Consider the following 15185-nt stretch of genomic DNA (forward strand, 5'->3'; position numbering starts at 1 on the left):
AGTGTGAGTGACAGTGGCACAGGGTCCCCCAGCAACTGACCCACCGGGGGGGGGGGAACAAGGTCAAGATCTCCTGCAAACCCCCCTCCCCCCAGTCTCTCCCCTTCTCCCCTCTCTCCTCCAGGCCCTGTCTCCCCTGCCCGGCAAGGCGGGCTCTGAGGTCCCCCCCACCTCTGATCGCACCCACGCCCCTGCTCCAGGCACGTAGGGTTGTGTCCCCCCCCCCCCACCGCCAGGCCCCCGCCGCCCTCCCTCTGGTCCCCCAGTCCCACCGCCCGCCGCCCCCGCCTCCTGCCAGGACGCCAGCAGCCGGCGGTGCGTCAGCGGCTGGGGCTGTGCGCGCTTCATTTATTCAATAGCTCTGGGCCTGAAAAACACCCGCTAAATTGCATCCCATTTTCCCCAAGCCCATTAGCAACCAGCGGCTCAGTCTCTGCAATTCTGCCGAGCCACCCTGGGCGGGCAGGGAGGGGGCTCCGTTCCACTGCCGCCCCCACCTGCCCCGGGAACAATGGCCTGCCTGAGTCACGGTCAGAGGGCGGGACCCCCGCAGCCTCAGTCCCCCGCCTCTGCCAGCTGAGCCCCGTTTTGGCCTTTCCTCTGCCTTTAGTGGCCTCACCTGTTCTCCACACACTCCTAGGGCCCCTCAAATTCCACCTCTTTGGGCCCCCAGGTTGGATGTCTCCCCCCGGGGCTCCCACAGCCTGGAAGCTCGGACCACCTGCCCCCCCGCCCAGGTGTAAGGGTGCCCTTTTCTGGTGCCGGTCAGTTGTAACAACGGCCAGCAGCTTCCTTTCCTGAGGGGTTGCCTGCCGGCACTGTGCCCCCCTCGCCTGCATCAACGTCCACCACCGCGGCCTTCCCACAGGGGACCCCAACTTGGCGGGGCTGGCCACAGCACCGCAGGCAGGTGGCTGTCCTGGCCTGGGCTGACTTGCTTTCAGCCGAAAATGGTAAATGTGCCAGGCAGCAGGCAGGGGCATGCCGGGAAATGGAAGGTGAAAGGGGACATTGTCATCGGGCACGGCGTCCGGGCCGCGGGCGGCTTCTTGGGGCTGCGGAAGCATCACCCGGCCTGAGGCCACCACCCGAGGGTCTTTCTCCCCGACCCGGTGGGTGACCCAGGCCTCTTGGGGTCTCACCCCTTTGTCTCCTGGCTTGCACCGGGCACCGCGAGGTCCCTGCCCAGAGCTTTGGGGTGCTGGGAAGCCGCTAGCTAAGTGGACGCTGAGCGCCTGAAACGTTAAGACACGTGAGTGGTTCTGGCCTTATTCCGGGTTACAAAGTGGCAGGGAGCTAGGGAAGGCCAGCGAGCCCCTAGACGAGCCTCCTTCTGGTGAATCACAGTGCTCAGAGGGCCTTGGGGAAGGGGACGTTGGAGGGACGTGGGGCAGCTGGCCGGTCTTCCTCTGCGGGGGGACGGGGGAATCTAGCTCGGGGACCCCTGTGCGGTCCACATGTGGGGCAGGGAGGCCGCGAACCCGTGGCTCTGGGGCTCTCCGGGGGACCCGTGAAGTGACCCCCCCCACCCAGAGAGAGAGGGTCTGCACCATCCCTCTGCCCCAAGCCCAGGGAAGAGGCAGACTTAGTAAGGCCGGGCTCACCCCCACACCCTCTCGTGTGCTGTGCGGCCGCCAGCCCCCTTCCTCCTGGACGGGCCTCAGGAAAATGTCAGCGCGACAGGGAGCTTCCAGGTGGAAGAAGATGGCAACAGACAGATGAACAGCCCACCTGGCCCAGCCAGGCCTCTGCAGGGAAGGGGCCCTCTCGCCCCTGCCCCTCCGAGGGCCCGCCCGTCCCGGGGCTCCCCCCAGTCGAGGCTTCCCCTGCAGGGGAGAGGCCGGTGCGCAGAGGTCCTGCTCCGAGCTCAGTATCCGGCCTCCTCCCGGGGGGCCGATCAGGTGTGGGGCTGGGGCGGGAGAGAGGAGCCAGACATCTCCTCGTGACGGAGCGCCAGCCATCCACTCCCCGCTGGGCCGGACGGGGTCTCAGAGCAGGAACGGAACCCCCTGAGCCGCCCGGGGAGCAAATGAGCGTGGCCATTAGGGAAACTGGATGTGAGAGGAGGAACCACCCAGCTTCGAGAAAGGAGGCCAGAGTGGGGTCACCTTCGTTAGTGACCAGGAGAAGACAAGAGAGTCGTGGGGCTCGGTGACATCACACAAGGTGACCCAGGGACACCTGCGCAGAGTGTCGCTTTAGTGTCGGGAGGAACCAGTGAGAAGCCACACTTCGGAGAGAGCTTGGGGTCCACTTTGACACCGGGCCTTTCTTCTAGCCCAGCTCCTGATAGAGCCATCGCCATCGCCGGTGTCCACAGTTCCTTGTCACCTCTGCCAACGGGCTTTCCTGCTGCCCAACTTCCCGGACCACTTCATGCTCCATCCAGGGGCCCTGACCTTGGCTCGGGCACAGGGAACGGCCCCTTTTGCTCACGTGCACGTCTGCGTGGTGCGCGTGCAGATAGCAGGGTAGCAATCATTTATGTGCACATCCCTCGGCCTCCTGAAAGTCAGTGCAGGGGGTGCGGCGCTGGCAGGGGAGAGCTGTGGATTGGGACCCAAGCGGGGACACAGAAAGGAGCTCCCGGGTGAGAGGGGCCTCGGGTTGTGTGGCCTCTCGGCTCTGGGGTCCCCACTGTACCCAGAGCCAGCCTGGATCACAGTGCTGACCACCGGCCGGCCTTGCCGAGTCTGTCTGTTGTGCACTCTGACCCCGGGCTCATTTGCATACGATGTCCCCGAACACAGCGTCCCCTGCGAGTCCCCGAACACAGCGTCCCCCATTCGGTCACTAGTTCTCCAGCTCCCCCTGGGTGCCAGGCTCCCTGCTGAGTTCTGATCTTGTCGCCCAACTGCAAACACCTAACTCAGTGACCCCGACTCGGATTTTTCCCTCTGGACCGCTCCTCCCCACCTCCAGAAGTCTGGGCAGGAGAGTCCCTAACACAACCGAGTCAGGGCTGGGAGCCGCTCAGAAGCTGACTTCTGTTTCAAGGACCAAAAGGGGGCCAACGATCATGGCAAGAGAGCAGATAAATAGTGGGGCATATCACCATCTTAACCACAAAAATAAAGAGAGACACTTTAGATCTGTCACAGGGTCTCAGGTCCCAGCTCGAGGGTCCTGCGATGAGGGTGGCAAATGGTCTCATGGCCAGCGTTCACGTCCTTGCACAGACAAACTCATCTCATCGTCACGGCAGCCCCATTTGACAGATGGGAAGCCTGAGGCGGGCCCTGCTGGAGTAGTGATCTACTGGATCACTGCACTGGAATATGAACTTGGGCTGTTGGGGTACAGGGCCTGTGCCCCCCGGAACACTGATGCATGCCTTTGCACTGAGGCTAGGAGAAAATGGCTATTTCTCAAAGGTCTGCATCCCAGGGGACCAGCAGAGCTCCTCTGAGGCCCCAGCATCCCTGATAGGACAGGGATCCCCCTGAAGGGACAGTATGTTTAGGGCTGTGGAAAGGGACGGCAAAGGCTGTCTGCATCTGGGAGCAGGGGACTCCCAGCCCCCAGGGCACAGGGCTGGACCTCGGGGACACACAGAAGCTCCAGGAACAGTGTGGTCTGCTGCTCAGATTCCAGTCGTTTCCTCTGGGGAGCTATAATTCCCCCGGTTAACTCCTAGAAACTTCCATGGACAGCTCCGGCCGGATGATGCGTTGGGAAGAGAAGGGCAAGGGGCAGAAAGCAGAAGCAGGGGTGAGCAACCCCAGGGAGAGAGGGGGTGCAAGCCCCACACCGTCCCGCCCCCCCGGGAATGCGGGAAGAGCTGCAGGGGTGGCGGCTTCTCTGGATAGTGGGGGGGGGGCTGCTGAGAGTGCTGCAGGGTGTTTTGATAGTGGTGCAGGGGAGGGTGGCCCAGGAACCTGGAAGGCTGGATCACAAGGGGTAGTGGCCCAGGAAGGGACTCTTGGGACTTCAGCGCCACACAATCTGATTCAGTCACACCCATTTTGCAGATGAGAAGACTGATCCCCAGTGTAGACAAGTGACTTCCCAGGGGTAACTTGGAACCAGGAGCCTGACGGATCTGCAACCAGGTGTGTGCTTTTTACTAGGACCTTCTCCCCTGGTTTGAATGCGGCACCCAGTTCCTGCCTGGTGCACAGTGGTGCACACTTGGGGGTAGAGAGTGGGGGGTGTGTGATTATTAGAACATTAGACCAGCCCCAGGGAGCTTGTGGGGAGGAAGGGGGACAGGCTGGGGCCACAGTAGGAAAAAGAGCCTCCCCAGAGGCTCTCTTCCAGGAAGCCAGCCCCTCAGCACATGTGTTTGGGGTCCCTGCAGGAGATGTACAACTGAAAAGGAGTGGTGGGCTTACAGGGTGAGCTGACATGACCTATGGGGCGGGGCAGGAGGTGGGCCTTGGGGACTGCCCTGTCAACACCTCTACAACCTCCCCAGAAGGTGACCTCAGCAGGCCACAGACCCCGACACCAACAGAGCTGCTCACACATGCAGCTTTCTCCCCGGACTTGGAGCGGAAGAGGACAGTGGGGCGGGCCGGGGCGGGGGGGCCTCTGGGAACTCCTGCCCCAGGTCTGGGGACCCTCAGCACCTTCCGTGACCTGCTGAGGAGCTTTGCCTGGGACCTAGATGCAGCTCTGAGTATAATGGGCTCTGTTCCTCGTGGCTCTGTTTTGGGGTGCCTTTGGGACCTAGGGGGCAGGCACATCAGGAGGTTGGGACTTGGGCCCGGGGTGGTCTGGACCATCAGGGACCCTCAGTCCTAGGCCAGGGTGAGTTGGGCTGCAGGTGTGTGGTGACTTCAGGGTCTATGGGGACCCTCACCAGCCCTGGATCGCCAGGAGGAAGTCCCCAGGCTAGTGAGAACCTAACCCCCTCGGGCACTGCATGGGGGACTTTACGTATACTTAAAATCCATCCTGCTCACCGGGAGGGTGATAGGTGGTGTGCCCATTTCGTAGATGAGGAAACGGAGGCTCAGCACCAGGAAGTGACAAGGCTGGATTCAAACCTAGGTCCTATCAGAGCGCACGGGCCCACCAGGCCTATTCTGTTAGGTTTTTGGTTTTTTTAAGTTTATTTTTTTGTGTGTGACCTCTACGGCCAACGTGGGGCCTGAACTCACAACCCCGAGATCGAGAGTCACACGCTCCTCTGACTGAGCCAGCCAGGTGCCCCTATTGGGTTTTTTATTTCAAAAAGAAACAGGCGCCCCCCTCCGGCGTCCCCCACCCGCAGGTACACCTTGAGTTGCAAAGGCAACGTGGTGCCTCCTTGCCAAACACAGTCACCGTCAGGAGAAGGGAGAGTCTGCCCACGTTAGGGGGCTCTGGAGAAGAGGTGGCAGATGCCAGGGGGAGCGGTCGGGAGGAGGGAGGGGGCACCCAGCAGCTGGGCTCTGGCCGGGGCAGGGGGCTACACTGGGGGGGGGGTGGGTCACCGGCACAGCCGGAGCCACTTCCGGCTGGGTGTGGACGGGGCCAAGGATCAAGCCTCTCCGGACCTGCTTCCTCCTCCCCCAGGCGGGAACAGCCCATCAGGAAGGCTAAGGGGGGCTGGAGGGGAAAGTGCCCCCCACCCACAGCCCCGCGCCGCCCGGCGGGCTGCGCCCCCTTCCCTGCAGAGCCGGGGACGGAGGCCAAGCCGGCGGCCCTTCCCCCTGTCCAGCCAGCCCAGACCGAGGCGGCCGCCGAGCGCGGGCGAGAGGCTCCGGGGAAAACAGTGAGTCACCGGCCGAGCGTCCTTCCCGTCGCTCAGCGGCGGCGGCAGGTTCCGTAGGTAATTATGTAATTTACGAGGCTCCGCTCAGGGCCGCGTCTGAGTCAGCCCGGCTGAGTCGTGACCAGCGGAGGCTGCAGAGCGGAGGCGGGGGCTCGGCCTCTGCCCCGGTGGGAGGGGGGCGGCCGCGGGGGCGGGAGCCAGCTCAGACCTCAAACTGGAAAGCGGGCCTTCTGGGCCCTGCCTCCCACGGGCAGGGGAGCCCCCCCCCCCCACCCCACCACCCCGAAGTGGACCCCTGGGCTATGGGGAGATGCTCCCTGCAGGGTCCCCTTTGGGCAAAGGCCAGTGACTCTAGAGGAGAATCCCTCCCGAGGGCAGATGGCCTTTGTTTTTAAACCTTCCACTTAATGAACATCATCTCTGAACATATAGACACACAAACATATTTGGAGTTTTATAATGTGTATTTATTATTCAAATAGCCCCAAAACATGCCAAGTGTTTGCAAAGGAAGAGCAGGAATTTCTGAGCCTTTTTTGGGGGGAGGGCACATGTCAATGGCTCTTCCGCTGCAGTTCATGGTCACTCAGGAGTTCTCTGCGTGCCCTCATGGTCCTCCCCAGTCCACAGCGCGGGCCTGACCCCTGACGGATCCACTCCTGGGACCCACTCAGGGTGCTTTATGAAGGGTGGGGAGCGTACGGCCCCCACTTCTTCCTGGGGAGGGGCAGGGGCAGGGCCGCGTGTCTGTTCTGCTGGGGTGTGGATGCCATTGACCTTCTCCAAGAGCAGGACCTTCCCCGGAGTCCTGGGAAGCAGGAGGAGTCTGGTGCTGACGGTCCGGGGTGGGCTCGCGGAAAACAGAGAGACCCCTGAAAGAGGAGGCAAGACAGAGAGTCAGGAGCAAGACCCAGAGCCCACCCAACAAACGAGCTGGGTGCTTCCCTGGCACGGCCCCCGTGACTCTGAATCACCTGGCCCAGCAGGACGCCCCCTGCTTCCCTCTCCTCCGTTTCTTCACCCGGCATCCTGGACAGAAAGGGCATACAGACCCCGGGCCATGGGGGGGGGCGGGGAGGGGCAGGCCCACCTCCCCTCTCCTCCTTCTTTGCCTTCCATCGCTTCCTCTCCCAGCCGGCCCCCTCCCCACTTCAGCCCCCCTTCTATTTTTCCTGGCTTAAACCTGCCACAGACACCATCACACCCGGAAAGAGATAAATAAATAAAAGAAAAACAACTTCAACTGTGAAAAGCAGTCCAGATCTGAATTTTTTCCGGCCTGAGTTAATTACACTTTAAATTGGCATGTTTACTGATCGGGGATTTCAAGTTAACAGAGACACCCCCCTCCCCAACTGTTTGTACAGTAAGACTCCGCAGGCTGGCGGGCTCCCCCGGGCCTTGGCAGGCCCTGCAGCAACCCTGCCAACGAGAAGCATAACAGAAACATCTATTTTTGAGTGTTAGAGAAAACGAAGATATCACAGATGGTGGGAAACAGCATTCTGGAAGGTTGCCCACACCCCGGGCTCCGTGCACAGCGGCTGGCCCCAAGGAGGACCGGGGCCTTCACTCCCAGGGGACCCTGGAGGCAGGGCCCCACTGTCCCCAGGCCGGGGGTCTAGCCTGCTCAAGCCTCCCTCACGCTGCAGCCCGTGTGGGGTCCACTCCGTTCTCCACAACCAGAGTGAGCTGTGGAGCAAAGCTGTCTGGGGCTGGGGCGGGGGGGGGGGGGGGGGGGCGGGTGCAGAGAGCTCTGGGCAGGAGTCAGGAGGCCCGGTTTCATTCATTCACTTGACGAGCACTGTTTGGGGCCTGGGGGAGCTACACTGCACCAGGTAAGGAGCAATGATCTCCGTCCCGAGACCCACTCTGTTAATGAGCTCGGGTCTCCCCTGGACCCCGTGTGCCCTAGGCAAATCCCACCTTTGCTCCAGGCCCAAGTGGGAGGCACCCTGTGGTCCTTCCAACATGCACTCACCTAACCCAAGCAAAGCTTCTAGAATCAGAGCGGGCTCTCCAGCTCACAGCCCACATCTCTGCAGACCAGAGTGGTCTGGCGTAGCCACCCCTGGCCCAGTTCTTGTCTCATGGTTGCGATCGACCAAAGGCCCCACGTGTTGGGCCCCCGCCGAACACCCACCCAGCCTGGCGTGCTTGGCAAGGGAAGACAAGATCAGCAAGCATCACGTGACCCCTTCCCTGGGCCCAGGGGCCCCACAACGACCAAACCAGAAATAGCCCCTCACCCTGCAGAGCTTGCCAGCTGGGCAGAGAGATACCTGTTGATTGAAGAATCAGGGGGCTGATCCCTGCAGATTGAGGCTGAGGTGTGTGTGTGTCGGGTGCAGGGGCAGATCAGGGACAGCTTCCTGCAGGAGGTGGCAGAGGGACGTTCCGGGCAGGGGCATGGCACGAACCCAGGCCTGGCACTGGGACTCACAGGTACGAAAGCCACCACCTCACACCAAGGGCACGAGACGGGTTTTCAGATGTTCGATCACGCACCCATTTGGGTCCAAGAGCCATACTGGCCACAAAGTCCTGCCCCGTGACTTGTCAGGTGGCCTTGAGTGGCTCCTGTCCTCTCTGCTGCCCACGCCAGGGCTTTGGGACCTGACCCAGAGCCGTGGGCTCACCTGCCGGGCCTGCCGTTCCTTGGGGTCCTTCCCCACCCCCACCCCCACCCCCACGCCCATTCTGCCACGCGGGCTTGCGCAGGCTCCTTTCCACGTCGGGGGAATAATGGGAAAATGATGGATGAGCCTCCGTCACACCCTTGCTTCCTGGCCCTCAAGCCAGTCCCCGCCTGTGACAAATGGCCCCTTCTGCCTCCGCGGGGTCTTTTCAGCCGCCTGGGCTGCAAAGCCTTGGTGGTGCTTGGTGGAGATTTATGTCCATCTTCCCCGGATTCTTCTTTTTCTCTCTGCTTCTTTATCCCCTCAAAGAGCACGCGTTTATTTCTTCGTTCCACAAACATCCTTCCAGCCCTTCTTGTGAGCTTCTTCCTGGCAATGAAGGGATCTGATTTCAATTCACCCTCTCGTACTGAACACCTATTCGGTGCTGGTGTCTGATCTTGGCCTTAGCTGAGCACCAACTATGAGCCAACGCCACAGGGTCAAGGTTCTGGCTTCTAGAACCCCCGTGGCAGGGCAGCGGCATCACTATCCCGCAGCTGTGGGGTGCTGGGTCACCCCGTTTTTGCAAAGAAGAAAACTACCTATTTGCCAGAGGTGGGTCCCGCCCCCAAAGTCGGAGACAATGCTCAGAAGAAAAGTCTTGGCCAAGCAGGCCACCCTCTCGGACCTCATCTGTATGAGGATGTGAGCGGCGAGGGGTTGAGGGGACAAGAGGACAGGAACTCAGGGCTCCCGCTCAGCCCTGACATCCATGGGTTCTTCCGGGACTGCACCAGCCACTGAGTCTGTGCAGGGTGGTCCCAGAACAAGGGCGGGGGCAGAGCAAAGCGAGGGGGAGTCTGGGGGAGTGGGGCTGGTGCCTGGCCCTGCCCTGGAGACAGCAGCCGGCTGGCCCGAGTTCTCCATTCTGGCTCACCAGCTGCCCTGGCTAGATCTGCACGCAACCCTCAAAGGCGCTCAGATGTGGCAGCGAAAGACACGAGTCAAAGTGGGTCTTTGGCGTTTACATCTCCTCTGTGCCCTGGGTCTTCTGCCCGCGCGAGCGGCCCTCTCCCCAGGCCAGACAGGAGCCAGGAGCCCCGGGGACCGTACCCAGCCCGATGCGGCTGGCTCACCAAATCGGAGAGATGCCCGGCGGGCGCAGGGAGAGACCCGCCGCAAGTATGGCCAGCGGAGCACTGGGAAGAGCGAGCCCACCGCCTTGTGCAAAGCTTCCACGGGCCTGCCTTCTTCCAGGGCTCCGGAACATTCCTAAAGTCTGGTGGCTCTCAGCAGGCAAAGTCCTTAAGGGCCAGCTGCCTGGGGCCAGCCCCGCCCTGCCTGCCAGCTGGGTGGCCTCGGAGGGGTCTCTCCCCCTCCCCGTGCCCCACGTTCTCACTGTAAAGCAGAGCCTGCCGCGCCCAACGCTGCCGGGTGGCGGGGGCAGCGAGCAAACACCTTCGAGCGGGGCCAGGCGGGGGCCAGGGCTGAGGCCTTTTCAGGGTGGCTATCATTCTCCTTCTCATCCCCTCGAAAATGGTTAAGGCAGTGAGAACACAGGTCCAATTGCTCTAACAGCTTTTCAGTTTTCAAAGAGGCTCTCACAGAATTGTATCCAGGAGACACAGCGGGGGCAGCGGGGGGCCTTGCCCACGCAGGCCCGGGAGACGGCCCGCGCCTCGGGAACTCAGGCCCACGGCTGGTTTACGCGGCACCTCGGAGATGGGCCCTCTGGCCTCAGGGTCCACGGCGACGGTCATCTGGCCGCTGCGGGGACAGACATGTTCATCTGGCCCTTTGTTTATTCTCTCTTCTGCTCAAACAGCAGATAAACCAGTAATTTGGCTTTTTAATGGAATTCTGCACCGAGCGGCATGGGGTCACTGTCTTTGGGTCTAAAATGAGTCTGGGACATATGCTGCCTGAATGCCTGGTAGCCCAGGCTGACATTTTGCCTCATACATAATTCTCCAGCGCTCGCTGATATACCCAGTGGTGTCCCCGAGCAACAGCCTGGGGGGCCTAGAGGCGCCCGGGCTATTAAAGCCGGGGTGTGGGGATGGTTACACCGGCTCTATTAAATAAGGCTAATGTCGCCTCCCAACTCTACAAACGTTTAATATATTCCAAAGATGTGTGGACGCATTAACAGCAATTTTCATCTCCAAATGTCCCCATTTAGTCAGTTCCATGCATAATATATTAGCCCTCGCACACCACACTCCAGCCTGCTGTGGACAGAGCTCCCCAGAGCACCTGGCTCTGAACACCACAGAGCGTGCTAGAAGGTGGGCCGGTGGGGGCGGGAGGGGGGGGGCGCTCAGTTGGCGTTTGTAGGATTACAGCGGGGCTCATCGCTCCTTTTGGGGGTCTGGGGAGCCCCTTGGAAAATGGAGAGAAGAGCCCGGACCCAGCCGACCTGACCTTTAAGTGCAGCAAACCTCAACTCTCCCAAATGACATCTAGAAGGAAAGCCAAAACACCAAACAGTTTCTAACCAATGTGAAGAATTTCTAAAAACCAATTACCATATTCATGGGCTCTATCAACATGTTTTCTTGAGTGCCTCCTCTGTGCCCAGCACTTTTCTGGGGATTAACTTGATAAGGTCCCTGCCCTTAAGGACTCTGTTAGTCAATCAACAAACACTCGCCATCCCTCTAATTTGGGCCTGGCCTGGGTACCACAGCTGAGGACACAGCAGGGAACAGGAGAGGAAAAAAAAAAAAAAAAAATCCTTGCCCCGAGAAATCTTAGTCTGGGGGGAGAGAGAAAGCCAACATTAACGTCAGGTCATTTCAGACAGCAGTCAGCCAGGAAGAAAGCCATAACAGGGTGACTGACAGAAGGTGACTAGGAAAACGGACAGCCTCCATAAACAAGGGACATTCCATCCCCTCCAGGATCCTGAACCTCTAGCTCTAGAAAGGGGCAGTCCCTTTTGAGCAAGAGTGGGGCTAGGTGTCCTGAGACACTGATATGCAGGGCGTGGGGGAGGCCCAGGCAGGGAAGGCTGGAGGGGAGGAGGCTGAGGCAGGCTGCAGAGGAGGCCCCCCAGGACCCAGGTCCCAGTAGGCGGGTGGGTGGACCTAAGTGGGGAGGGGCGGGGTGATACATACAAACATCAAAAGAAGGGCGTGGCAGGGAACGAGGCTGGCCAACCAGGGTCTTGGGACAGCGGTTCCCGTGGAGCAGGGCATGAGGAAGGGGTGCCTCGGAGGAGCTTTGGGTAGTGCAGAGAGAGCCAGACTGCTCTCTAGAAGGTTCTCTTGGCAGAAGAAGGAGGGGGAGACCCGAGTGGGTCCTATGCAGTGGTCTGAGCCAGAGAAGGAGGCTCCCCAGGGCAGGGCCACAGCAGGGGCTGGAGAGGAGGGCTGGGCACACAGGGGAGATGTGGCTGCCACACCTGGGGCCCGGTGCCCAGGGAAGAGCGGGCGGCCTGGAGCCACAGCACTCCACTGGCAAGGTCGCCGCGGGAGACCTGGCTCCGGGCACAGAGAGACCACAGGTCGGAGGAGGCCACCAAGGGAAAGGCGTGCACAGAGTAGGACGTTCCAGGGAGAGGCCGCTGGGGTGACGCGATCCAGCACGGAAAGAGCTTCCTGCAGCCCGGAAGACAATTAGCACACTCCACAAACCCTTAGGTCATCCCTCTGAGCTCGCTTTGCAGAGCCCTGACCCTTCCCGCCACCCCCACCCTGTGACTCTGCCGTGGTCTGGGCGGGGCCGGGAGCCCTCGGGAAAGGAGGATCAGCAGGTGGAGGCCTAGCCCAGAGCCCGGTGACTGCCCAGCGCAGGGACGTCGGGAACCGCCAGCCTGGGCGCCTCCGGAGCCGCCGGACCGCGCTCCTTGTGGCTCTCAGAAGCTCTCCAGAATGCGTGGGGCTGGAAAGCGAACAGGCCAGGTGCCACAGACCCCACACCGAGTCCACGGGCCAACCGGCGCGGGCACCGCCACCACCTGCACCTCCGGCACCCGAAGTGGACGCGTCCAAGGCGGGATTCGACACCGGAAAGAGGTTGACTGTATAATATTCATCGTATAGAAAGTGAACACCTCACAGGCAACCTATTTCAGGTACCACTGAGCGGGGCTGACTCCGGACGGGAGGCTTCTTCCTCAAAGACGCCCACCACTCGCCCCAGGGGCCGCGGGCTGGGAGTCAGCACATGCTCGGCCCTCGGCCATGCACCCGGCCCGGCCCTCCCCAGACTGCGGCGCGAGCAGGAGGCATGCAAGGCGGGAGCTGATGCTGAAGAGAGGTCGACCGTGTATTGTGCGTCATGATGAATGCGAACGCGCCACGGGCAACCTCTCCTCACGCACCACAGGAGCAGCACGCAGAGCAAGCGGCCCCGGGGGGCTCCCCTCCGAGGGGGCGTCGGCCGGCGCGGCCCCCCGAGGCAGGGGGGTGGGAGGCAAAGCGGCTGGGGCGGCCGGGACGCGCCTCGCAGGTGCAGGCCATGCATGGGGACAGCCGTTGGGGAACGCCCCGGAGAGGGCCTGCCGCCCATCGCAGCCGGGGGGACCCTCCGTGGCCTCGGGCGGGGTCGGGGGAAGGGGACGGCGGAAGGTGCCGTTGGCCTCCCAGCGAGCCACGGCCTGGGGCCCAGTCTCCCGGTGCAAGAGCCCAGGGCCCCCGTGCGCTCCAGGAAGCTCTCCCGGCAGGGACTCGACGTTGAGGGTCAGCAGAGAGGGTGACAAATGTCATACGCAGAGCCCATGCACTCACGTACCCTGGAGGGGTCGGCCCCAGGCTGGACCCAGCGCGAGAGTCGCAGGTGGTACCGAAAACAGGCCATCTGTGTTATATTCGTCATTAATAAAGCGAACTCATCACAGACAACCTCTCCTCAAGTACCCAGACACGCCGTCCGATGGCCGCCTCGCAGAAGCCGTCCTGAGGGCGGATCAGATACGAAAGGTGAGGGGACGGGGACCCGCGGCGCACGCCCCGCCGGCCCGTCCCCCGCCCCCCCCGCCCCCACCCCCCGTCCCTCCGTCCAGGCACCCCCGCGGGGGCGGGGACACCGGCGCCCTACCCCGGCCCGCCCCCACAGGGCTTCATCTCCAAGAGATCCTCCAAGGTGAGATTTGATACTGAGAAAAGATCAACCATGTATTATTCGAAGCCAATAAAGCGAATATAACACGGTCGATCTCCCTTCAAGTACCAGGAGAGGCGCTGAGCTGAGGAGCGGCTTTCCCCGGGCCCGCGGGCCCCGCAGGCGGCAGCGGATACGGACGGCTAGTGGACCAGGTGAAGTACATTCGAAACAATTACTTTCCAACTGGTCGACCATCCGTCCCGTACCCCGGAGGGGTGCCGACACCGACGTTCTTCCCCGAGGAGCCGCGGCCTCCGAGACGGCCTCTCTGGCGGAATGTGATACCGAAAAGGGGTTCACCGAGCAACATTCGTCGTCCGGATGCAAAGTTGCTCGGGTAACCTCTCCCCGAGTACCATGCAGAGGCCGGGGCGCTGGCACCGAGGCGGACGCTTCCAGCTGGCTGTGCTCGCGCCAGACCCTCCACGAGCACAGCCTGAACGCTGGGCATGCGGGGGCCCGAACTTCACCCTCCCCACCGCAACCCCCCTCCCCCCGAGGCGTCGAGGCCAATCCTCGCATGGCCTGCCCACCATGAGCCAAACGCAGAGACCCTTCCCCGAAGCGAAGGGTGAGGGCCGGGGGGACCTCACGCTGGCAAGACGGGGCCCCGTGCCGGGGCGTGACTCCCCCAGGGCTCCCCGGGGCAGCCGCGGTGCCCTCGTGGCCGACTGAGCCATGCATGGGCCGTCTGAAGGTGGGGGAGACCCTGCCCTGCCTGCCCCCCACTCTCCATTCCCAGACCCTGGAGAGGGTGAGCCTGGGTCCCGCACCCACGAAGCCTCCCTCCCCCAGTGCGCGTGTGCAGGGCGCGAATGCCCAGGGCTGTGCTCCCAGGGTCCCCCGGACACCACCTCTAGCCCCGTGTGTGTGTGTGTGTGTGTGTGTGTGTGTGTGTCCCGCCACCCCAGAGCCCTTCCAAGAGTGATTTAAAAATCTGGTTGACTGTTTGATTAGCCTCACAAAGTAAGCAAAAACACCAAAAATAAGGCAGCGGTGGGGGGGGGGGGGGTAGCGGGAGAGCAAGGGCGCTGAAGACGGTTGCTCTTCAAAGGAAAGCAGACCAGCTCTGATATCCAGGCCTCGGCTTTTCCCGAAGTGGACCTCAGATCCACAATACGCCCCAAACAACGGACGGGCCAGGGAGGGGCGGGGGGGGGGCAGACGACACAGGCCACAAACAGAGTCTGCACTCTGTGCCCGCCACCTGTTTGGGGAACTTCGGAGGGGGGGCCGACCGCAGAACCCCTGGCATGAGTTTGGGAAGCCCTCGGGCCTTGCTACAATTGCAGCGAGAGGCCAGCCCCCCACGGTCTGTCCTGCAGCCGACGAACACATTACAGGAGCTTCCCTGTCCCTGGGTACTGACCTGCAGGTCAGAGAGGCTTTGCCGGGGCGGACATCACCTCCTGGAAGTGCTCCCAAGAACGGCTGCTCGGCAACGGCTAGTGGATCAGGTGACACCCGTCATCCACACATTCAGGGCATGTCCCGGGGCTGCACCCAGGCACCTACCCTGGAGGGGGCTCCAGCCGCTGGCCACCTCCTGAGGGCGGTGTGGCTTCGGGGAATCCGCCAAGGCAGGGGCTGATCTGGAAAGAGATCCGCGAATGGTGCTGGTCACAAGCAAGTCATGCCAGCAAAGGACAGCCTCTTTCTACATCCCAGGCAACAGCTTTGATCCCAGAAACACCAGTTCCAGGACCACCTCCCAAACGAGGCCAGCCTCCATGACCAAGTGGCATTCAGCACCA

General features: G+C 62.0%; 1 long non-coding RNA gene across 1 annotated transcript; it reads right to left on the reverse strand.

The window, feature by feature from the left end:
* Positions 1–6146: 6146 nt before the first annotated feature.
* Positions 6147–10628, reverse strand: LOC147579691 (uncharacterized). The gene is made up of 2 exons (XR_015252023.1): positions 7951–10628; positions 6147–6573 (listed from the first exon to the last, which is right to left on the reverse strand). It is a non-coding gene; the product is annotated as an uncharacterized LOC147579691 (long non-coding RNA).
* Between the last annotated feature and the right edge of the window lie 4557 nt (positions 10629–15185).

This window comes from Puma concolor, chromosome B3 (assembly GCF_028749965.1).
Source record: "Puma concolor isolate L17-30 chromosome B3, mPumCon1.1.hap2, whole genome shotgun sequence".
NCBI classification, from domain to species: domain Eukaryota; kingdom Metazoa; phylum Chordata; class Mammalia; order Carnivora; family Felidae; genus Puma; species Puma concolor.